The sequence below is a fragment of the Montipora foliosa genome, chromosome 2 (genome assembly GCF_036669935.1).
Source record: "Montipora foliosa isolate CH-2021 chromosome 2, ASM3666993v2, whole genome shotgun sequence".
NCBI lineage: Eukaryota > Metazoa > Cnidaria > Anthozoa > Scleractinia > Acroporidae > Montipora > Montipora foliosa.
Genome location: NC_090870.1, coordinates 12,718,155 through 12,742,204, shown reverse-complemented (window position 1 = coordinate 12,742,204; position 24,050 = coordinate 12,718,155). Strand labels below are relative to the sequence as shown.

The following is a 24,050-nucleotide window of genomic DNA, read 5'->3' as shown; positions in this document are numbered from 1 at the left end:
GAGGATAAAGTCCTCGAATCAGGAGTCAGCAAATTGCCTAATTTTCATTGGTAATTTTATGTATGAATTTTTCATGAGTACAAGATGGTCAAAAAGACATCGGGTGTAGTTTTGATCTTCTAGCAATATCCGATGTCGCTTCAATGAACGATTTTGTTGGTGCAAAGTAGGGAAACAACAGGAGCCAACAACCAGGATCCTCAAACTCCAATTCTAGGTTTATGCAACGGCATTTTAACAGATCAAGCTATTTTTCAGTAGACGAGTTTTTAAATAAGATTTAGCTTTTTACAAGTGCCTATTCTCAATCCCATGGGTATAATAATTTTCACATACAAGACTTGTAGTTAGCTGGAAAGGTCTGGTTTTGCGGGCAAATCAATCAAAAAATAAATCGGTCTGTAAGAATACAACGAATCTTGTACTCTCCTAGTTATGCGCTCCTTGAAACAGTTAAAATAATCGGGCTCGATTGCCTCTACTGTGTTGATTTCTTAGGTTTTATTGGATAAACAATTGTGCTCGGGCTTCCGTCGATGATTTTTTGTAGCGCATGTTTAGTATTCATCTTTGGCAATGTTAGAGCGTAAGTAATTACTTTGGCCAATCAAAAAGGACGGAGACAATCCAGTTAACTAAAAGTCAAAGTAATTACACGTAGCCGACACAAAGCGCGGGAAAATCTGCACGCGCGAGCCACGATTGGTTTTGGTTTCACTTGTGATTGGTTGAAAAAGTGGCACGAGAACTTTGAACCAATCACTGAGTGAAGTAATGCAAAACCAAAGCAATTCGCTAATTACTTTTGACACTTAATCGAAAACAGCTCTAAGACAAATGTGAACGATAAACATTTGGGAACATTTTCCTCAAAAATGAAAACAAGCCAGTGAGCGTTAATTCTTCTAATCAAACGGAAAGAACTCAGAAAAATCTCTATTGGATAAAAGAAACATGTAGATCACTATGGCGAGGTCTGTATGTGAAAAGCCCTTGCCTTAATTGGAGTTTGCAACAACATACTCTTCACTCCAAGGGCTTTCATAACTAATTAGGAAATGGACATAGCATCGAGCAGAGATTGACAAAGAAAACCAGTCCACTACGGTAGACAACGATCTTTGTATCAACTTCCGAATCATGGTATTAGAAAGGCAATGATCCATTTGCAGCTGGCGATCACATGGTACAAAAACCGTCATACGTACAGAGCAAATTGCAGACTGGGAAATCTAAAACAAAGCAAGTCAACTTAAATTTCTTTGTTTTAGAATGTCCCAGTACGCAATTTGCTCTCCAGTATGGCGGTTTTTGTACCATGTGATCGCTACAACCGGTTGGCACTCCCGTTCAAGAACACCTTTTCTAGCTTTCCACTTCCCCCTTCACTCCCCCCCTCTTACTGTTGACTGTTCAAGTTTTAGCATTTTTTGTAACGCAAGCAAAATTGATAAGGGAGAGAGGGGTGCTGCAGAGTGGGAGAAAATTTGTAAATTAATAACGCCCCAAGAACGTGAAGTGTCTCCACTAATTTTGCAACTTGTTGTAGCTGTAAAGAGCCTATTTATTATGTTTAATCTTGTGTTCCTCACTGTTTCCACATCAAAGTGAAATGCAACAGTTCAAAACACCTTCTTATCGTCATGTGCTGTTTTACCGCCGTTGTCTGCCATACGGTCTTGTTTCTCTTTCTGCTTTCTCGAAAAGAAAAGTCTTTCATGTTTAGGAAATGTTCGATAATTGAGAGCCACTGATGGATAGGACTTCACAAGAGGGCTACGACTGACTTATGAGTAACACGCGGGAGAACAAGAACAATATACGAATAAAAATCGTACTTGAAATACTAGTGACACCACTGTAACAATTAAGTAATATGGGGAAATTACAAGCCGAGTACGTATAAGGTGACTAACACAAGGGAAAACATGTACACGCGTAGCCACCAGTATTTGTCCAAATACATGCGTTTCACGTTTAAAAAAACACAAATTACACGAGACAGAACCCTTTTTTCTTCAATGCATCCACGTGCTTTAAGACCAGATCAGACTGGGAATTTACTGAACGTCAGAGCTCACCGTTGAAAAAAACCGACTTGATCTGCTCGTGCTTTCATTTCAAAGAAATAAGTACACATTGCGTACGTGTGGTAGTGCAGTTACTTGACACAGTGCTTTATTCCATAACTGTCAACTGAGCTGCGTTTTTTTTTTCCAGGACGTAATACGTAAAATACTAAACCCAGAAAGATTGAAGGAAATGAATGCCGGAATCGAGGAAGATTGGCTTCGAGGCTGACATGAAGTTCAACATCTTTTTCACAGCAAGTTTAAGCGAGTACTCTGAGCGTAAGTTAAGCCTCTTTATGAAACATTGGACCATAAATTGGAAAGTTAAAAGAGACTTACCTGTAAGTTGAAGTTTGACTTGAATGCCATCTCATAAAGAGTAGTAACCGAAGGTGTCTGACCTGAAGAACTAACCTAGTCTGCCGCGAGTGACGTCACAATCATTGTTTCAAATCCTCCTCCTCCTCATCGTGGAGGAACAAAAAAGCACAGAAAGTAATTCCATAAAGAGGAATAGTAACCAAGGCCTGAGAACTCGAAACAAGCACAGGGAGGGAAAGGTGGGCACGTCAGACACCTTCGGTTACTACTCTTTATGAGATAGAGTTCAAGTCAAACTTCAACTTACAGGTAAGTCTCGTTTAACTTTCCAATTCTATCTCATAAACCGTAACCTGCCTTTGTTTCGACCGCCACTGAGGCTCTGGTTGGCACATTGATGACAATAGGTGACGTGAACGATATCTTCGCTATATAAGAATTCTAAAAACAAGGGCTAGACCCGGGGAGAGTGGAGGGAAGTCCCTCTGACTACACAATACAGCCCATTTCGAAGGATAAACGCTGTAGTGTCTTTGAGTAGAAATACACTATGGTAGCGTACTCAGAAAAGCGTCACTTGTGATAGAGTACCCAGATAATGGGCCATGCAATCAGCTTGAGCTGATTTTGCACTCTGTTCATCCTATTGGCAACACGGGTGGACCAGCAGCTGGCTGCCTGGAGTCCAGACCAAAGGCCGCTGACCCATCATTGGTAGCACTCGAGTATACTAAGCCTGAGTGGCCCATGCTGGCACCACTAGGATGCCCTTGGCCTGGTCGGCCTCTATCTTACCCAGACAATTGGGGATTAGAATTTCTGTGCAGCGATTCCTGCTACCGAGACTGCAAGAAACATTAGTTGCACAGGTAATGCCCCAGCCACTAGCACTCGCATCAGTTTGAAAAATATAAATCACTAGTGGATAACCAATGTAACGAAATGCCTGGTGGACATTCTGAAACCACATTTGTAACTCAGTGCCCCTGTATTATGGGCCAAGGCTAGAAAATTTATCCCGTCTTTAATAACGGTAATGTAATTTCCCAAATTGGACCCCTGGCAGTGAAGACAATACCTTTCCGATAACCTGAACAACAAAGTGAATAGTAAACTCCTTCTCACTGAGAGCTTCTAAACACAAGAGTTTCAGCTTTCCTTTCTTTTTATCGGATAGTTACACCCTCATCAATAATCTAAAATGGTAAGACTAAATCGTTTTCAGTGGTTTCTATACTGCTAACAAAATTTAACCACATTTCAAGTTAGGTTTATTAGCGCATAACAGTTTTTTATTTTTAATATGTGTTCTCAATTCTAGACATGTGTCTAGTTTCATCCCCATCGAAAGCGTACACCCCAGCAGCGGTAATTGTTGATGCGAAAAAGCCTTGCTACGTGTATTGAGCAACATCTGAAAGTTTCGTTGGCTTATTCTAAGTTAAACGCTTCCCGTGTGAAAGCAAACAAATGCGTTTGCTGAAGCGTCGAAGACGGCTGTCGTTGAAGAAAGAAAGTGAAAAAGGAACGCTTGTCGAATATTTCTTTGTCGCATGTTCAAGATTTTTGTCTTTTTTACATTTGCTCTGGCTGATTTTTTCCACCTAGTTTGATTGACTAGAAAATCTATAAGTATTAAGTGACTTGAGTTTCTGACGCACTTATGTCCTACATGGCCTACTACCTATTGAACCACAAGACTGTTTACCATAGTTCATCTTACATTTGAATTTTTCGAAGCAGAAAGGTCACACTACATTGAGAAGTGATCGGGGATCGAAGAACTTGGTAAGTCGAACACGTTTGTTGACTATTGTACGTCATAATACGTCATATCCAAGATGGTGCTCTCCAAGTCACGAAAGAGGCAACTTCAAAGTGCTCTTGTCACATTTTAACAGGGAACTGGACAAAACAGCAATTATTTTCGAATTCCTGGAGAAAGGTTTTCGTAATTTAGAGAAACTTTTTCTGAACCGTACTTTCCCTTTAATAAGATGTTTAAGACCTGCCAAAAAGCGGTTTGATTCACCGAAGCCTGGTCAACAATCATAGAAGATAGCAGACCACCCTCTGGCTGGTCTTGAGGCTGTTAAGGGCCCACAATGGAGTCACTTGCCTTGAACATGATCTAACAGAAGCTAAAAGCAGGCTACTGCAGGCTCTGCTAACGTAGATGCAGACGCTGTCTAGAAAGCATCATTCACATCATAAATGGCAACTTAACCTTGAGCTGTTTGATAGGCTTTGCCAGACATTTTCTCATTAATTAAGCACTGATTTGCTTACCACAGCTCTCACTGCTCAGCTACCAAGGTTTGCCTCATGGCGACCAGATCCCAGGTCTGCTCTTATGAATGCCTTAGGAGGTCACAGCCAAATGAATATTATTATACACTCCCTCTTTTTGAGGTTTGCAGACCGTTCTTTGGCTGGTCTTCAGGCTGTAAAGCGCTTCGGCTAGACAACATCACGAATGGTGAATGCCTTAACAACGTTACTCTAGGTGAACTTGGGATAAATGTGACTATAACATGGATCACGTCTTCTTTGAAATGTATCGTACAATGAAATTCGTACGGTTCAAGCTGGCGAACAGGCGCCACATGGTACTAATGCGAATGCCTACACGTGGTCATTCTAGGTGAATTTTCCATAAACGTGACTATTACATAGTTCACTTCACCTTTGAAATTTATCGTACAACGGAATTCGTACGGTTAAAGCTAGCGAACAGACGCCACGTGGTACTAACGAGAATGCCCAAGACGATGTCATTCTAGGTGAATTTTTGCATAAACGTGACTTTTACATAGTTCCCTTCACCTTTCATACGTATTTTACAAACTCAAATAAGAGAATTTCCGTCCAACGACAAAAGGGCTATGTCAGAGGAGGCCTCAAAAGCTAAAATACCACAAATTGAGGCGAAAATTTTCCAAAATGGCGGACACAAGTGTTCACCAGTTCGGTATCAAAGAACACCATAACAAGGTCATTCTAGACTAAATAGACACAAGTAACTCGTACAAAACTCATTTCACCTCCAGCAAAGAAAAGTAAAGGGGAAAAGGAAAAAACACTTACCTGAGACAGCGGAAAGAACAAAAAAAATTTCGACTGGACGCGAAGCGATTAAAAACACGTCAACTTCCTTCAGGCAGACTAGGTTCGTTCATCACGTCAGTACCGGAGGTTACGGTTTATGAGATAGAATTCTATTTTAACGCTAAAAAATGCGGTACAGATTTTGTTATCGTGCTTTAATAAAGCAAAACAACTATTAATGCAAAAGTGAAGAAATATTGATACACAGTTTTATGGAAGAGCACAAGGAAGTTTTTAGAAAATGCCGATCGAGAATAAAAAAATTGCAGTAAGCAACAAAAGTTGCTACATGAAGACAACATAAATTTTGTGCCGCAAAAATAAAAAGTTACCATCAGGGAAATGCATTTTGGGAGATTTTTGTTACGTTTGGTTTTTTGATTGTTCTTTTGCATTGGCTGCACAAGTAAATCGTCAAATCGAAAGTGACATCGATTTCAGCGGACGCCTGTGATAAAGTTACCTTGCGTTTTACTAACAATTGGATACATCTGTGGCAAAATGACGGCAAGACATCGGTCGGAATTGTTGTTTTGTTAGTTAGTTTTTTTTTTTCCTTTCAAGTGTTATTAAAGTCTACAAGAAATGTGCGAATTCAACTCAAAGATCACAATCGTCTAACTCTTGAGGTTGTACATTGTTTCTGCAAAGTCAAAAATTCTCTCTCCTAGTCGAGGTTATCATCACCAAGTAATTCCCCCGTTTTGGAAATAGAAACTGCGTTATTACTCATCAGTATCACAAATTCTTGCCGATTTTAGGGCTCATTTGTTGAAATTTAGGCACGCTTTCGACAGACCTGTTTATTTTCCCTCTCACCCAACACACTGGCGGCTTCCGCTTCTCTATTTTTTATACAGATGTAAATTTTTTAAAAGAAAAGTGGAGCAAAAATCAAAAATTGCGTGAATAAATTACAAGAGAAGAAAAGAGGCTATCAGTGAAATCAACAGACACAGACTAAGGGATTGATTACATGAGCAGGGCCAGCCCGGTCAGCCGGGCTGGTCAGGTTTCCCAGGATGAGTTTTAGCCAGGCTTGGACTAAATTTAGAGTAAGTCACGTGAAAAAAGATAACAATAACAACAACAAGTGGAGAGATGTTTGTCTCGCTAAATTGTTATTAAAATTCACCATTCTACAATGTAAAGAAGCCTTATGGTTTTCTATCTTATTTATCCGTTTATTTAAACATTAAAAAACGATTATTCCGTGGGCCATTTTGCTCTAAAGTGTAGTAATGTGGTCGCTGGTCCGGCTAACTGGGCTGTCCCGGTGAAAGCGATTACATGGAAAAATGTCAGCCCAGTTATCGGCATCGTAATGCCGGGATCTCGGCTAACCGGCTGATATTTTTCCATGTAATCGCAAACTTGATTTTTGGTGTATTTCTCAGACGTGTCGAGATCTCAGCTAAACGAGCCAGTCCTCCTAACGGGCCAGCCCGGCTCACGTAATCGGCCCCTAAGACCGATTATAATGTACATGTTTACCAATCAGCAAAATTAAAGTAGTGTTACAATCGATGACTAAAAGATTTCGACATATGTGAAAACTAAGTTACGAGTTTTTAATGTTTTGTTTAATTCAGAAGAGCTCATCTTTTCTATTAATTGACAAAATTTTTGAGCACAGCGCCGTGGGAATTTCAACACATCAAACAAGCTGATGAAATCTACAATTTTTTCCTGATCGATCTCAATGATAAAAATGAAATTAGTTTTCTTCTGTTTTTCTTTTCGTTGCGAGGAAATTACTGTTGAATGTTTTTCAATGCAGCCAGATAAGTTGACCCGGCCTTTAAGAGTAAAAATATTATGGTCGACTGGTGAATTTTTTTTCTTGTCTATTTGACTTGCAGAATGTCTGTAGAAATGTCAAAAGCTTGCGTGAGGATCTCCGTAGACATGAAAAAAGAGTGATTTTGATTTAAGAATTTAAATATGTCTGTTAATTTGACAATAACGTACTCAAAGATTTTTCATTCTCTTTCCATTAAGAAAATTAAGAAAGGAAAAAGGAGACAAGTGGGCCGCAAACAAACATCAATTGTTGTAATTTAAGAAAACCGAACATTAGTTTCGTAATTCATGCATGCGCTGCAGACCTACAAATCTTACACTCACTCACTCACTCACTCACTCACTCAGACAGCCCCGATGACAATATGGTGGGGCACGTATACCACGTGCACTACCACAAAAATGCACATAGGGTGGGGGTTACGTACTTTAAATGGAGTGCCAAATTAAAACGGAAGTAATTCTCCTCCCTTGGAAGTTTTTCAAAGGTTTCGATCACAAAAACTACTGATGTTTCCACCTTTTAAGGTTGAATATAAACTGTCTTGTTAAATGTGACTTCCCAGCTTTTTAAAAATGACAAGAAACAACGGAAAACTAAACAAACCGGCATTTTCTTGTAATTTCAAAACCATGCCGTGAAGAAACAAAGAAGTCCAAACCATTCAAAAATCATTTCGTAATGTGCTGGCTCGACAATAAGAATGATTCGAACTTCGTGATTTTAACCCTGACGGTGATGGAGAACTTGCAGGAATAAAGTCCACTCATCGATTAATTAGGAGATGCCGTCATCATTTTCAGGATGATCAAGTCACGTTAGCCGTGAACACGACGCTCTTGGACGTGACAATCAGTTTGCTTTACCCCTGGCCAGCAGCACTGTTTTCACAGAAAAGAGCAAAGTACTGCTTGTATTTTGACTGTGATGCAGGACTTTTCATTCATTCTTTCGTTGCATGCGTCACTTTAGACAGCAACCACCGAGTTCAAGTGGATGACATTCTTTGATTAATTTCGCATTCAGACCTTTCGCGTTGTCAGCAAACAGTTTCCAATATTTCTCATTAAGTTAACACCCTCTGACAGCTTATTAAGTCCATTATCGTTCAGTGATCATGATTAGCTGTTTATCTCAACTAAAAGCATGTTGACAAGATATTTTTCTTTGAAGGGGGTCGTTGTGATTCTGAAGTGTCAGAGAAACAAATGCGAGATATTTCTGTTGATACATCGTGTTATTTGTTTTCTTTCCAAAATGTCCAAACATTTTTTCGTAGAATACCTCTTGAATTGCACAGCTAAAATTCCTCCAATGTAAATTATAAAGCGACTTTCGAAAATTCTTGGTGATCGCTTGTAGGTGCGACTATAGGATAAACCAATTTAAATGAAGGTACAATTATATCGTTTATCTTTTTTCGGGTCAGGCTGGGAAAAATATTACCTGAACTTGATAAAATGTTGGAATGTCGTCTTTCCAAAACGTCGCAGGAATTGGAAAGTCTTGCAGGGCGTTCCAGAGACAAAATGAACGCGTGGTTTTTAATCTAAAGTTATTTGTCCTAGATTCATAATTCAGGAACACGCGGATTGGGTCATACCTTTTCAAGTTGTATTGAATCAACATTACAAGATATGAATTTCAGTTATACTCAAAGGCCACGCGACGAATCTTTATCACAGAAAAAAAATGACTGTAATTAACTTGCGTGAAGTGGGATTGGTTTGTTACTCCTTAATAATTAGCTCAAAAGCTACAAGCAACGCTGTCAAGAGTTAAAGCTCACCTTTCAAAGATTCGGACTGTTCTTTGCTCGTTAGAAGTCAAAGCTTTGCAAGCTGTACTGTGAGTTGTTGCCGGTTGATAAGTTTGGGTGTTAGCCGGGTCTTCCTCGTTTTATAGTCACGGGGAGCCAAGTCCTTACGAAATTCTATTGGCACATGATTTCCGGAAAGATAAGCCAAGAAGTGATACGTTCTATCACTTTAGATTACATCCTGCTTAAGAAAACTGAAGTTCCCAGTTTGAACGTAAATAGCTTTTAGCGTGTTTGCTGATCCTTATATTTCTTGTTTTCACAAGGAATTAAATTGCAGGAACTGCACTCAAAAGAGCTACATACTTAACACGAAATGGGCTGTCGGTGATGATAAGTTTTTAGTTCAGTAAGTAACTCAATTTTTTCACTGAAATTTCAGGATTTCTGAGTGTCAAAGCAAATATCTTTGAACCGGGGTTACAATGAGCGGGAAAATATAACAAAACACAGCCTTTTTGAAAAGTACAGAGGGTTACACTAAAGTCAATAGATAATTCTTTTTCTCGATTAAAAGGATAAAAATAAATAAGCCTCCTGTTCATGACACTCCCTGCACGGAATAAAACAAAGGAAAAAACAGAAATAATCCCGAATATATTTTATCCTCTTCTTGTCCCTTGAGGCCCAAATATTTCCATTATATAAACCATGGGGTTTAGTGTCTTTTCAGGTCATGCAACTAAGTAGAAGCCGCTTTGACAACTTGAAGCGTTTTTCGCACTCTTTCCGGTATGGACCTTGTTGAACCTTGAGTGATCTTTAAATCACGTGAAATGAGTATTCTTGTAGTTTACTCCCAGAAAGAGTGAAATTACTATGAAAAGCACAAAGGCGTTCCGAAACATGTTTCGGTGTTGTTTTGTCCTTCTTTGGTATTTTGGGAAAACGTGCCTAAGTTCATGTTTAAGATTGATTTACCAAAAAAAAAGTTGTTTACGTCGCCATCCGTAAAACTGGCTTGTCTTCCTCAAGAGGTGGACAAACAAGTCCTCGATTGTAAAGCACTTTTTCGGACAAATCATTGATTAAAATTGACTTTCTTTTGCGAGGTGTGAATTTTTGTCTTCCCGTAAAATAGAATTATACTTCAATGGCAACACAGAAGAACAAGTAAATAAACAGATTTGTAATTACTTGTAGGCAAAGGGTGGCATGTGCAGACCTCTGGGCGAGACCAGATCGAATAGAAATTTGGATTACTAAAAAGGAAAGCCACGCTACCCAAATACAAACTCCTGCCGTGTGCGGAGTCAAGATCTAAGTGTTTGACGCTTGTGGCCGATGAGTTAAACATGGTTTAGCAAGTTCTTAAAAGCTGCGTCATTCCAAATAATCCTTAGTTTTGGCCGATTCTGTTTTAGACATGGTCTTTAGTCTCTTTATTGTACAAAAAGAGTCGAGAAGACAATAGTACAGGACGAAAGCATCTACTTGAAGCAATTCTTTTCTAGAAAGTTCCGACGATAACATCGTTGTTGGGACTTGTGTCAAATAAGCCGCCCATGAGTGTGATGAAAGATGCTCCAACTCTCGCTGCAAAGCACCACGACTCTGAGCTGTGCTTTTAGATAGCTATATCTGGTATATGATAAATTGCCGCACTTCCTATTATTTAGTATGCCGTCAGAGGTGACTGCGTCAATGATTGCTGATACAGAACACCGTTCCAGATATATTCGCAATTAGTTCATTTACTTTTAGCAAACCAACTTGATACATTTTCAGATTAATTTCTGTATTAGTATTGATGTCAGAAATTTGTCACAACTTTTGGCTCCGAAGTGATTCAGCTGTATCTCACGATAAGCTATAATTCATACGAGCCGCGCTTCGTGGGTTATCAGATTATTTCATTAAATTTATACTTCGACTTGAAGACAAGGTTTTACCACAAGTACTTTTGGAAGTTCCTGAGGCCCCCGCAAATCAAACCACAGCAACGAGACTGACTCCATGCTGCTGCTAATCTTTCAGATTAAGGAGTATGGGTTGGTATTTTAAAAGTTTTTCCGAGTTTATAAATTGGTTTTGTTCGGCGGAACCTTCGTACAGTGCATCGTTTTAATCCAAGAAGTCTAGGAAGTCCGTTCACGAGCAGATTCACTTTCTTGTCATTTATTTAACTTGACCTTGAGTGTTAGAGCTATATAGAGTTTGGATCTACGCCGCTCCAATTGAAAGTAAACTGTGTTCTATCTGTGCTACGGACTTGATCGACGATCTCAAGCTTACTTCATATAATTTGGTGCACTTTTTTACTGGATTAAAAAAATAAAAATAAAATAAACGATTTTACTGGCTGATTCAGAAAGATATTACTATCAACGTTGTAAATGCATTCCGCAATTACGCGTATACGACATGGCTTAGACTGCATGTATAGTTCACCATTCAGTCTCCAATTTTCGGAACCCTTTTTCAATAGCGCGACTAACTTAGCTTGAACTCAGCAATGAAGACATCTTAAAGACTGTATTTCACCATGTCATGTCTTTATTCTCAAGTTTGCTTGTTGTTTCTTTCCTCGCCAGCTTAATTACACGACTGGGACACAAAAGATCATCGCTACACCTCTTTACGTGTGTTAAAGAATCTTCTGGTTACAGCAGATAGACTTTATTTAGACATGCAGGTAGTCAATCGCCGTAAATTCGTCTTTGTTGTGCTGTAAATGAGGCTGACCTAAGCTTTCATCGCTTAAAATGTTCTAAGATAGGCAGGAAATAAACAGAAATAATCGCACTTCATGTTGTTGAGTTTTACTAGAGTATTCCATCCTTAACCGCCCAAACTTTACAACAAACACTTTTACCAAAATCTCCCACGTATAAATTAACGTTTGTACTTTAAGAGGAATGGCTAGACAGGATATCAGCGTCATTTGATAAAGGAACATTCAGTTATGACATGAGCTACCCTACGAGGAGAATTCGAGATCTCGCAATGATCATGATCTTCCCAAGTTGTGAAGATGATCGACGCTAATAAGCAACTCATTCGGATACGCGAGACTCAGCCGTGAAAGATCAAACCCCGCGGATAAACTAAGAGTGCAACTGATTTCAAAACGAAACGAACTGTTGGGATGTTAGAAAAGCACGACTAACTTTGTGTCTGCTTAAGAAAGCGGCTTTGCAACTTCTCTCCACGCTAAACATAAAGACAAAGAGATTAATAATTCTGAGCAATAGTCCGGCGCCCTAAATATAATGTGCTACTTTAAAGACTTCAGTCCTTTTATTGCATTATTACATTTTTATTTTTTGTTATTTTTTGAATCTTCAATCGAAGAGATGATTAGTTTCCGAACTGAAATTCCTTGCCCGTAGTATCTTATGGTTTCAGATGTGTCAGTCTTCGAACAGCTTATCTGAATGCCCTGGAATATGAGGGGCCATGAGTTGCAATTTCTCCAACAAGAAATACGTTTAACCGATAAAGACAAAGACTGAAATATCTCAGTTGAAACTCTGTCTGTGAAAGGAAGACCAGCAAATACTCTTATGACTATTGATAAGAAAGGTTTTAAATGGTGTTCTATTCTAAGAACTAAATAAGCAAATAAAGGAAGTTTTGGCTTAATAATCTTTCAATATTAGGTCTCTCTCTTTAAAGAGTCCAATTTCCTTTATACTTCTTGAATTTACAGATCTTCTCAACGGGCCTATCGATTTTAATGCCATCACTGTTCAGTGGTGGATGCTTTCTGTTTCAAGCCTTAAACTGCATTGTATGTGTTTTGTTTTCCTTCCAGACCTTTTGCAAATCATGTCCCACATTTGATTGAACATGTCTGATAAGATCATCAATAAATTTTAATCAAAATGGTCCCATTAAATGTTTCCTCCTATTATCTATTATTCAGTTCTCTATTTCACTGATCTACGGAAGCAGAGCCAGCGTGTCGCATTGTTTAGAGCGCTGAAATTGCACGCAGATCCTTCGCCTTCAATTCTGTGGCTGGATGTGTCCTTCGTTGATCTTAATTCAACTGCAGGTGCCGCATTTCGTTCACTGTTAACGTTGCAAAATGCTTCACTCTTGTTTGGGATTGTTAACACTGTCATGTTTGTGTCCGTAACTGTTAGTCAGCACACATGCCCTACAAGTATCGAGCTTTCAATATGATCGCCAAGATAATACAGTTTTGACTCCGCTATGAAAGTAAACCCCTTGCCAGTGATCGTCTTACAGTTGTCAATCGTTAATTTTTATTTCTAAGCAAATATGGCCCTCGGTACGAGATTTAACTTAAATGGCCGTCGTTTTCACTTAACATTACTTTACTGATATCGTGCCTTCAATATGGGGCAAGGTCACGGTTTTGTCTTATTTCATTAGTTCATTAAATGTAAAGCCATCTCTCTCTTCTTTTGCACTTTACTATGGAACTCGTCAATATGCAAGAACATTAGCATTCAATTTAATGGTGACTAAATCTTAAGTTCACGAAAAAACAAAGGAACTCATATTTATACACGATGATATTTTAATCTTGAAGCATGCCGCAGTCTCACATACAATACTAACAACATATCTCAGACTTTGGTGGTCAAACGAGAATTTGAATTCGATGCGCCCGCATCCTGCTTGACCTGGTAAATCACGACTATCAGATGATACGAAATATTTTATTTGTCGTGCGGTTAATTCCGGTGTTTCAAAACATAGTCTTTTTCTTTGGAATTAAAAATTCGGCTCCTCGCAACCCTTCAATGGAGTTTTCGAAAGGATAATCAGTCACTAAAATCAATATCTAAATGTCATGATTCAGTAAATAGATGATAACTCTTTTATTTCATCCGATCACCCAGCCCAGACGAATAAAACATTCTCTTTGGCTTGATTTTAATTAATTCTATTAATGCTGACCCTCTTTGCACCCCACGGTCCTGCTCCAGACGAATAACTCCTTGTAACTCAAAGTCGTAGTTTACCGGGTTCTTGGGATAGAAAGCAGTAAATGAAGTACAATTTTTATAAAGATAGGGAAACCTTTTACTTTGCAAGACAGGTTTCGATGTGCCTCACATCTTCGTCGGTTCCAAGATGATCAGAAAAAGTTGTTTGAATTCATTGCACATCAGCCTAGAGAAGCATGGATAATACGCTATAAAATTGATGATTTCGGATGTATGTGTTGTTCTATCTATCCCCGTCATTTTCTTCGATATCAATTCGTGTGTGGCATCATAATTTCCTATGCATATTTCTAAAGGTGGTAACAAATTCAGACAGTTTTGTAATTGACACCTTGCAACTGAATTGTAAAGTTTCCCCAGATATGTTTTGTAGTCCCATCAATAATTCGCCGAAACTTGCAACAGCAATTTAATTCTGTTGGGAAAATGTGTGTTAGGAGCGAATTTGAGATATATCGTAAAGCAAAATCTTCAAGAACAAAACTTAAAATCGCCTAAAAGGACATAATGGTAGGTGCCACTTTGAAAGGTTAGAGGTAACAAAGTACAATGGTGACAGCCATGTTATAACGCTGCAGGCCCTGCCAAAACAAGAGAATTCGAGTAAGGTTCCTCGTCACCCAGATGCTACTAAGGGAGATTTTTCTGGGGCAGCAAACCAAACCGCATATAACAGAAGGAGTTTTACGCTGCTTATCCTAAATTAAAGAGGAAAGAGTTGACAGAAAATCAACCAAAAAAATAGAAATGCACGAGCGAGAAATACAAGCAAGAAAGGCCCGCCCAATTGCACTACATGAAATCGCACTAGAGGAACAGCTAGTTTTTTACTCAATAGTGTCCTTTCATTAGAGAAGTGAAACTTCCCCCATGAGAAGCTTACCCTTTCTGTCTCTCTCAGGCATGCAGACTGGCCTTACTTCGCTTTGAGGTTTTATTGTCGCTAACAAATTTTAACTATCCGATGCAACATGAAAGCAAAAAAGCCATTCGAATTCATACGAATGTTGTGTCGAAAACTGAAATCTTTCAACTAGTTCGAAGCTGTTATGATAAAGCCCTTAACTCGTATAGGAACGTTCACCTTGTCAACGACGAAAACTGATCAGATAAGAAGAAAATGCAATTGACAAAACGCAATCAATTAACAGAAGCGACTGAACCCTTCAAGAAGGGAATTACATAACTACATAACTTCATTAGCGCTGGCGAGCTCGACTATGAACTAAAATTGAATTCTTGGACTTGACCCACGAACTCTAATAAAATTAGATTAAAATTATTCATTATCCAACTCACGAAAAGTTGTTTCCTTGGAGAATCTATCCAAATAATGGCTCACTTACAGATTTGTGAACAAATACCATTTCGTTAATACATCTGCCCTCTCCTTCAGTTTGCAAAAAACTGAGATATCCATTTTTTGCCTCAGGCCTTGAATTCTTGAATTCTCAGGCCTTGAATTCTGTGACAAGTTGATCAGGAAGTGTGTATTCCATATTTCCTTTAGTCGTTAAACTTTTATCCTTAATAGCCACATTTCCTTCGAAGACAAAATACTATTAATTATATAGTTATTTCCCGTTCATTTTAATCCATAAGGAATGCTACCATAGTGCAATAAACAGGTTGAATATGAACTGGTACTAAGTACAGCACAGTTCAATCACATTTCAGGGCAGAGTTGATTTCAAACCTCTGCCCCAAGCTAAAAGTTGTACCTCTTATTTCTCGAAAGTTTGCTTCCGAAAGTGTAAGGCCATCTACACGGAGCGCTGGAACAGCTACTTCGGAGGCCATAAGACCGTTGAAACACTGCTCACTAAACAACTCATTTATCTTTATTGCCTTTACTTCCAAAGCCATAAGAATTCTAAATTGCAAAGAGGGCAGTTATTCAGTAAAGGGATAGCTTGTAAGCGGTGGGTGCACCTCACTTTTGCCTGCCGATTTTCTTTATTGTTTTCTGGACATCTCCCTAGTTAGCCTTCTGAAGGGGTCCCGGGTTTGTCAGATACCCTGCAGTAGCGGCATTGTGGGGCAATCAACAGGGCTCGTGTTCCAGGATTCTCGGGACATTTTCAGTTCCTCGAAATGGCATGCAAGGCAGAAATACGAAAAACATGATTTCGATTCATGATGAAGAACTACGAATTTAGAAAATCTACAAGGAAAGTCGTTTGGTAACTCTAGCTGAGAAAAATGCAAGATATTTCATATTTCCAGGAGGAGGTCAAGATTGATATGTTAAAGTGTCAACCTCCCGCGGATGCTTGTGTCACAAAGAAACGTGAAACGTTAAAAGACGTTTTATTCGCACACATCTCTCATTATAAACTGCTTAAACGATTCGAAAACACTTGAGTTTTACCAGTGTTGAAAAAACACTTCAAGGATTTGAAGGACACGTAATGCGACACAAAACTGAAAGTCACGCAAACGTGAAGAACAGTTTTTTTACCGTGAACTTTATCTTCTGAAAGAAAAAAAACCATGCGGATGTACTTTTAAGCAAGCTGAAAGTCTGATGATTTGCTGCTATTAACCATGCACTTCTTAGTAAGCTTTTTGTTTACTTCACATGTGATTGGCAGGTTGGCAACGTGTGTAAAAAGTGAAGTCAATCATAGGGGAAGGTAATGACTATTAATAATGTGCGGTATTCGCATTATATTTGAGACTGAAATTCATCTAAGTATCTCTTTCCTAAAAGTTTCAAAATAACTGATTTAAAAGCAGAGCACAGGAAACATGCGAAGTGTTGGTTAGGTGTTTCTTGACTTCCGAGGACTGACTTAAAGCCTGTTGGTATCTCCTTATAGCTAGAAACTCATACTTGGAGCTCAAAGAGGGAATAAAATCCATCGTCTGCCCTTATCAGTATGTAGCTTTTATAAATAATCTATTCTCGCATTATACCGAAGAGTGAGATGAACCTGATGAAACATTATTTTTAATGAGGCAATGTTACTACGTAGTAGAGTTTTTTATGGACCTTGTTGATCATGCTACCAAAGAAACTGTCAAGCATATTTTAGTTTGACAACTAATCATTTTAATCGCCTTAAGGCACTGTTTTTGTTTCTTAATTGCGCTTCATAGACTTTTTTTCTATCAAACGCCTTAATTAAGTTTGACAGTCAGTCTTAAACGGTTAAACCTTGCAAATTGGGTGTGAAGTGTGACTTCAACTATCACAGAAGCTCCTGAAACTGAGCGGTACGAGGAAGTTCCGTACATCCAGCAAAAGCCATTTACCTTCTTTTCTGAAACCGAATCTAAACCTCAAAAATCCCTTTTCAGTTCGCCTTCAAACCCTTTTAAAATAGTGGAAAAATGAATGAAGACAACGAACTACTTCATCGTCTTCTCTCTTCACGTGCGAACTTCTTTCCATCTTTGGAGCACATGGTAACGACGTTATGCTCACGTGAATAATTAATAACCTCAAGTGAAGCACCTTTGAAACCTAGACCACTTAACCTTGCTCTTAATTTCATGATCTTTGACATTCTTACGAAACAGAAATAGAAGTGTTTCTTCATGCACTGATGAAATAGAGGTGTGGCGGAATCCAACCGCTGGTAATTAATCGATCACGTTTCAGGTGTTCTGATACACAAAATTATGGGCGATAATTAAAATCCAGAATGTTTGTCGTTCCTTAAAGACCTTAAGAGTGAGTTATAACACACACGTGCATGGGAACTTCGGGAAACACGGAAGTTAAGTCCGTGCCATTCGGGTGCTATCATGGATCTGTCCTCATAAAAAATGTGTGAGATAGGCAACACGCAACCAAGATTTTTTTTTCTGTATACTTGGTTTTGTTTTGTGGTTATCTTGAATTTATATTTTCCAAAATAAGAATTAAGGAAGATCTCCTTAAATGTAGTTTCGGACACTTAGGAGGTTATGCGAAAACAAAATGAGATTCCAGTTGCTAACAGGTAAGTGCTCGTATATTCAATGTATTTGCTAAGAAGAGACCTAGCAATTTATTTTATTAAGTTTTTTTTCAGAATAGTGTCAATTGAGGTGGAAGAAACCTAGGTAACTCCATGTTAAAAGTGATGGGTCAACATGTTGTTTACTCACATTGAATATGACAGAATCAGCGTGGAAAAATATCTCTTTAAAACCGAATCAGTTCTATCCTCTAAGTCTTGATAGAGGGGAAGCGGGCAGCCATTTAATTTTCATTTCCCTGAGATATAATTTTGTTCCAAATCCCACTTTCCAGCGTCAGAATCTATTTATCAACTAATCATGTCGACAAATTATTTATCCCATTCTCGATTTGGTATTTACTTTGGGTATTCTTTGCCCTCTTAACAACAAAAAGTCCCTAGGACATACGGAGATCTACTAGGGAACCAAAACCTTCGAAATTTTCAATGAATTACTAGCTGAACGGTTTGCAGTCATTTAAACACCCAGTAATAATCAAGATAGATTAAAGGAAGTGTGTTTTGTGCATCAACAGCTACCTAAGAGTTCCAAAGTACAAACAAGAAAAACAACCTCACGTTAAGAAGTTTTTAGGTGAAATTTAAATTCTTCCATTTAAACTCTTAAGAAAGAAGTGAACCGGAAAAGATTAAGTTGACACCAATGGATGACACATCGCAGGTGAAATTTAGAGCTCTGTTCAGTTAAGTGAAGAGTCGATCTTAACTACCCGAATTAGAATTAGATGTAGAAAAATGAACAAACTCAAGGTGTAAGAAGAAAGTCTCTGCTATGTTTTGTATTTTTCAAGGGCCAGATAAGGCATAATTGAAAGCCAAATCTGATTGTACTCAAGAAAAATATTAGAGTGGCACTGTCATAGCAGTTATCAAGATTGCTTATCGGTCAAAAAAAAAAATGGCTTGAATTCAGAATTTAATATAACATTTTGCTGATAACAAAATGAATTGTAATAATATGAGCAGCACATAACACATGGACAGCGCATTTTTCAAACCATCGAGTCCATATTTGAAATTTTATTTCAAATTATTTGATCTATTTCCACTTGAAACGGCTATTTACGAAACCTGCAGCAGTTTTTGCTGTTTTTACATACAAAGACACCTTTAGTTTTCAGTGCAAGGCTAAAATATGCTGACACTTCCCTTAAAAATCATTGTAGTGGTTATTGCTGAGAAGACGTGATGATCTGCGTGATTGTAAGCCGAATAATATAGAATGAACCCAAAACAACAATATTGTCCTTGAAGATCAGTCGACAACTAGATGTTAAGGCAATTAATGTATTTATTTCATTTGTGATTGTCTAATAACAAATTATAAGCAAGACTATACTCAGTTTTATTCCCGTGCCGAATAATATAGAATGAACCCAAAACAACAGTATTGTCATTGAAGATCAGTCGACAAGTAGATATAAAGTCAATTATTAAAACAATTATTGGACGAGGTCGAGCAAAATATCGTGATTTGTCAGTGGCTCGGCTTCGAAAAAAAAATTGATCTGTGAGACACTGACAAAATCACGATATTTTGCGATAACCGAGTTCAATAATTGTTTTATCATTCGATGACTGAGTTAACTTTATTTTTCACAATTCAACAACAATTAAAATCTTTTTCTGAAAGCTCAGGAAAGCGAACTGCCATTTTCAAACAAGAGCATAGTTCCAATTACACATCAGCAGAATATTATTTGCAGCAAATCACTTATTTGTAGACAGTTATTTGCAGGTCACGTGGTGGGCTCTCGGCCAATGAAAAGGAAGGAAAAAATACATCGAATGACAAATGTATTTATCATTCGATGGGAATTGTGAAAAGTAAAGTTAACTCAGTCATCGAATGATAAAATAATTATTGAACTCGGTTATCGCAAAATATCGTGATTTGTCGGTGTCTCGCAGATCAATTATTTGCCTCAGCCTTCGGCTTCGGCTTCGGCCTCGTCCAATAATTGTTAATTATTTCATGCGTGATTGTCTAATAAACATTTATAAGCAAGATGATACTCAGTGATAAACTGGATTTGAAGATCGATATTTTGGCGCTATGTTCAGTTGTCGTTTGTTTTCGACTAACGTACAAGTTCGAAAAGGAACTGACTTTCATGTCTCGTTTAGTTGAGAGACAATTGTCTTAATTGTGCAGCACTAGTAAGGCGAAATCGATAAAATATAATTATTTAGGCAAGGCTAAAAGCGGAGTTCTTCATTGAATTTTTATTTTTTTATTATTATTTTTTTTTCAGATATTTTCTGCTTGCCCAAAGACCACTCCAGCTTGCTTATCACTGTGAATTAGTCTATTTTCCCGGGTTGTTTCACTTGTTCAGTCTTTTTGCCGTTTTTCGTCACTGTTCTCTAGCCTGATACTGGTGCTCCAGTTTGCTCTGTCTTCCACTTGCTCTTTAAATTTCTTCAATGTAATTTCGTTTCTTTATTCGGGCTCTTTCTTTCTCCCTCTCCCTTTTACATGTCGCCTGCTTACGGTTTTTTTCCTCCCTCTCTTTCTCTTCTTTCTTCGTTTTACGACATATTAAAAATACTTAGCCGGCTTGTTTTTTGGTTGTCTTCAAAATTTTTGCCGTGCAACTTCCCGCCAAAAAGCGCTGATGGACAGTCGCACGATGAAGTCATAACCAAACCCAAAATTTATCGTGGTTACCGTGTTTTCTTAACCATGGTGTTCCGCGCGCTCTGCTAAAAATTGGGGTCTTTTGACTTGGTCACATTTTAGCCTCCAGTAATAGAACTAAAAATAGGGATAAATAAACTATTGGCAAAAATTCAGTAACAGCGACACCATCACTAAGCTCAATCAAGAACGAATTAAAATTCAAATTTCCAGTTTCGACTGGAGAGAACAAAAAAGTAGAGTACACGAAAAACTCTCAGAGCATAGTAGCGAACTTGTAAAATACAAGTTAAAAGAATAATTTGAGAGACTCATGGGTGATTGATTAAAAGGGACTCGAACCTGTGAAGTTACTCTGCTAACACCGTTCTCCCGAAACTGAACTATAATGTGCTTTAGCCTTGCTTTGCCAAACGCCGCGATTAAGTTACAATACTTAAACATATCATTTGGCTGTGCCCAAAGCAAATCGTGATTAGAGACGGGATTATTAAAAATAACCGGAGGGGGTCGGGGTTACAATTACAGGAAATGATGCTGTCTGTCAAATCCGGTCTCAGGTACGGTCGAATCCGTTTTTATCTGGTTAAATATGCTCTCTACCTACAGTTTAAACTGAGCAGCTATCAACCCACTAAAAAGGACTGAAAACACCTATGCCTTCCCTAAAGCTCTGTCTCACTCTCAACACATCATCTTTATGTTTCCTATCATCTCATCGGTTTCCGTATTCATACCCTTATCCATTGTCTCAACATTACAGCGTAGTAAGGGAACAAAGAACTGTACTACTCTACAGTACTTTGTCTTCACCACTAAACTACCACGACGATCATGTTCAAACCAACTTGACACAGTTCTTTTCATTATTTACTTTTCTATAATAAGTCAATTAATATCTACATATTTAAGGACCAAAACTAATCTTACCCTGACCGAGGAGCCTATTCTGCCTGACCTTATTTTTTCTCTTGGATTAATTTAAGCCCAAAAAAAGTTTCATCAATTCATCTTTTGAACCGGATTCAACCGAATTTTACTGGCAACAGTTATCATGCCTAAAATAACCCCGCAAACTGAAGTGACATGCACAGAAGTAAAATGCAAAGGCAGGGGAAGGAAGCGTGACGCAATGACAAAATTTTTTTTAAATATATATCTATATATCTAATAGGTAAAGGAAATTAAAATTGTCAATTTGTGTTTCAGTACTTTTATTCAAAAACAACAAAACATGTTTCCTATAAAAGAAGAACTGTATGGGGAAAACGTCGTGGAGAGCTTGCGACCCAGACGTAAAAAAATCCCCTGCAGACAATTTGGCCGTCTAAGAAAACGCCACGAAGAATTCACATCGCCTTATTTTATTTACTAAACGGAATAATCCACCTGTTGGCATTTCATTCACGCGATAAGTTTAGTTTCCGCCCCACCCCAAACTTTCATTTATAGTAATGTATAGGGGAATCAGGCCTCCTTGAGGGTTCACTCCCAAGGCACTTGCAATCGGTCATACAACGGAAAATAACCATGTCCGGCACTTTCATTATCAAATCAGGTACTTTGAAAAGTTATCGAAAACTCTGCTTGTGCGTGTTCGAATATTGAGTCATTCATGAAGCCATAAAGTCTGGTTTAATTGTGTGATAAGGAAGTAAGCTTTAAGGATGACTTTAATCAGGATTTGTGAAAGTTATCATTAAGTAACGATACGTCTGTCTTCAAAATTAGTTATAACGGGGCAAGGGGCATAAGTGAGTGTGAGTGGAGAGCTAGGTATTGTTTCTGACAAGCTTCGAGGCCGGTTATGTGATACCGGGGCAGAAATAAGAATTGAGTTCTACTTTCCGCAACGGTTGCAACGAAGTTTTGAAGCATTGCGCAGTGTAACATCTGTCCTGCAACTTGTCTTGCAACGGTTTGCGGCACCAGCCAATGAAAATGTTCCTTTAAATTAACCTCATGTGATCATCGAAACGTTGCTTAGTGAAAAACCCGTAAAACAACTTGTTGAGTAATGTGAGAACGTTTGTAAAAAAAGGCAATGCGAGACAAGTTGCACGAAAGATTGTACATTGTAACAGCGCCTTAACAGCATGACATGATTTACATTTTCATCGGGCTTTGACTTTTAATAGAGTGTTTTCACTCTCGTGATCAGTAACCTTGTTTATCCACCGAAACAAAAGAAAACGTTTTACATGATAATAGAACATGGCTGCAGTCCAATTGTTTAGGAACACCAACATGGCCTCCGTGACGTCACACTCATTCTTTCTGACGTCATTGTTTAGATTTTGTCTCACTAACAAACGAGTTTGTTGACAGAAAGCATCACGTTATTCACAATTGACTTCCTGAAAGGTAGAACGTGTTAAACTATGTCAAATGTCCAATTTTGAGCCCTTTGGCTTTGGTAACGAGCGAGTTATTAGCTATCAAAAACCGATAAAATCTTGGGTGGAAAAAGCGTCAATGAACCCATAGAGTCTGTATATATAATTCCACATTTTCGAAGCTAAGCGACATTACTCAGAGATTATCCGGTAAATTGCGCTCGAAATCTCGGAAGTACCTCATTTTGCAATGTACTTTCAATATTTAGAACTGGTTTTTTGGCTGATAGATATATTAGAAAACGATAGGCTTATGCTAATGAGGCAAAAAATGTAAACAGAGATTCGACTATAAACTCCTCTGATTAGTAATAGACAATACTTCAATCACTAGAGCTGTTTTCAATTGAGTGTCCAAAGTAATTAGCGAATTACTTTGGTTTTGCATTACTTCACTCAGTGATTGGTTCAAAGTTCTCGCGCCACTTTTTCAACCAATCACAAGTGAAATCAAAACCAATCGTGACTCGCGCGTGCACAATTTCCCGCGCTTTGTGTCGGATACGAGTAATTACTTCGAGTTTTGATTGGTTTACTGGATTGTCCTTTCTGATTGGCCAAAGTAATTACTATGGTTTTGGTTTTACGACACTCATTTGAAAACCGCTCTAATAATATTTAGTATAAATACACAGGTGATTATACAAAATCGCGCGCTCTCATTGGCTCGCTATCTCGGATTATCAGCCGTTAGTCGTTTTGCCACTGTAAGTGAAGAAATGTTGTTTTTTCTCTTTTTTGAAATAATCACCTGTGTATTTATACTAAAACAATTATTCACCTCAAGCTCAGTGATTATCGGTGAATATTAACCTCGACTTCGTCTCGGTGAATATTTATCAATTATTCGCCGAAGGCGAAGTGATTATCGGTGAATATTCACCGAGACGAAGTCAAGGTGAATATTCACCGATAATCACTGAGCCTGAGGTAAATAATTGTTTTAGTATAAATACACAGGTGATTATTTCAAAAAAGAAAAAAAAACATTTC

At 38.2% G+C, this 24,050-nt stretch overlaps 1 long non-coding RNA gene across 1 annotated transcript; it reads left to right on the top strand.

Annotated features, from left to right (window-relative positions):
- Nucleotides 1-10,914: 10,914 nt before the first annotated feature.
- Nucleotides 10,915-11,869, top strand: LOC137989587 (uncharacterized). Its single transcript, XR_011120913.1, has 2 exons — nt 10,915-11,115; nt 11,659-11,869. It is a non-coding gene; the product is annotated as an uncharacterized lncRNA (long non-coding RNA).
- The last annotated feature ends 12,181 nt before the right edge of the window (nt 11,870-24,050 follow it).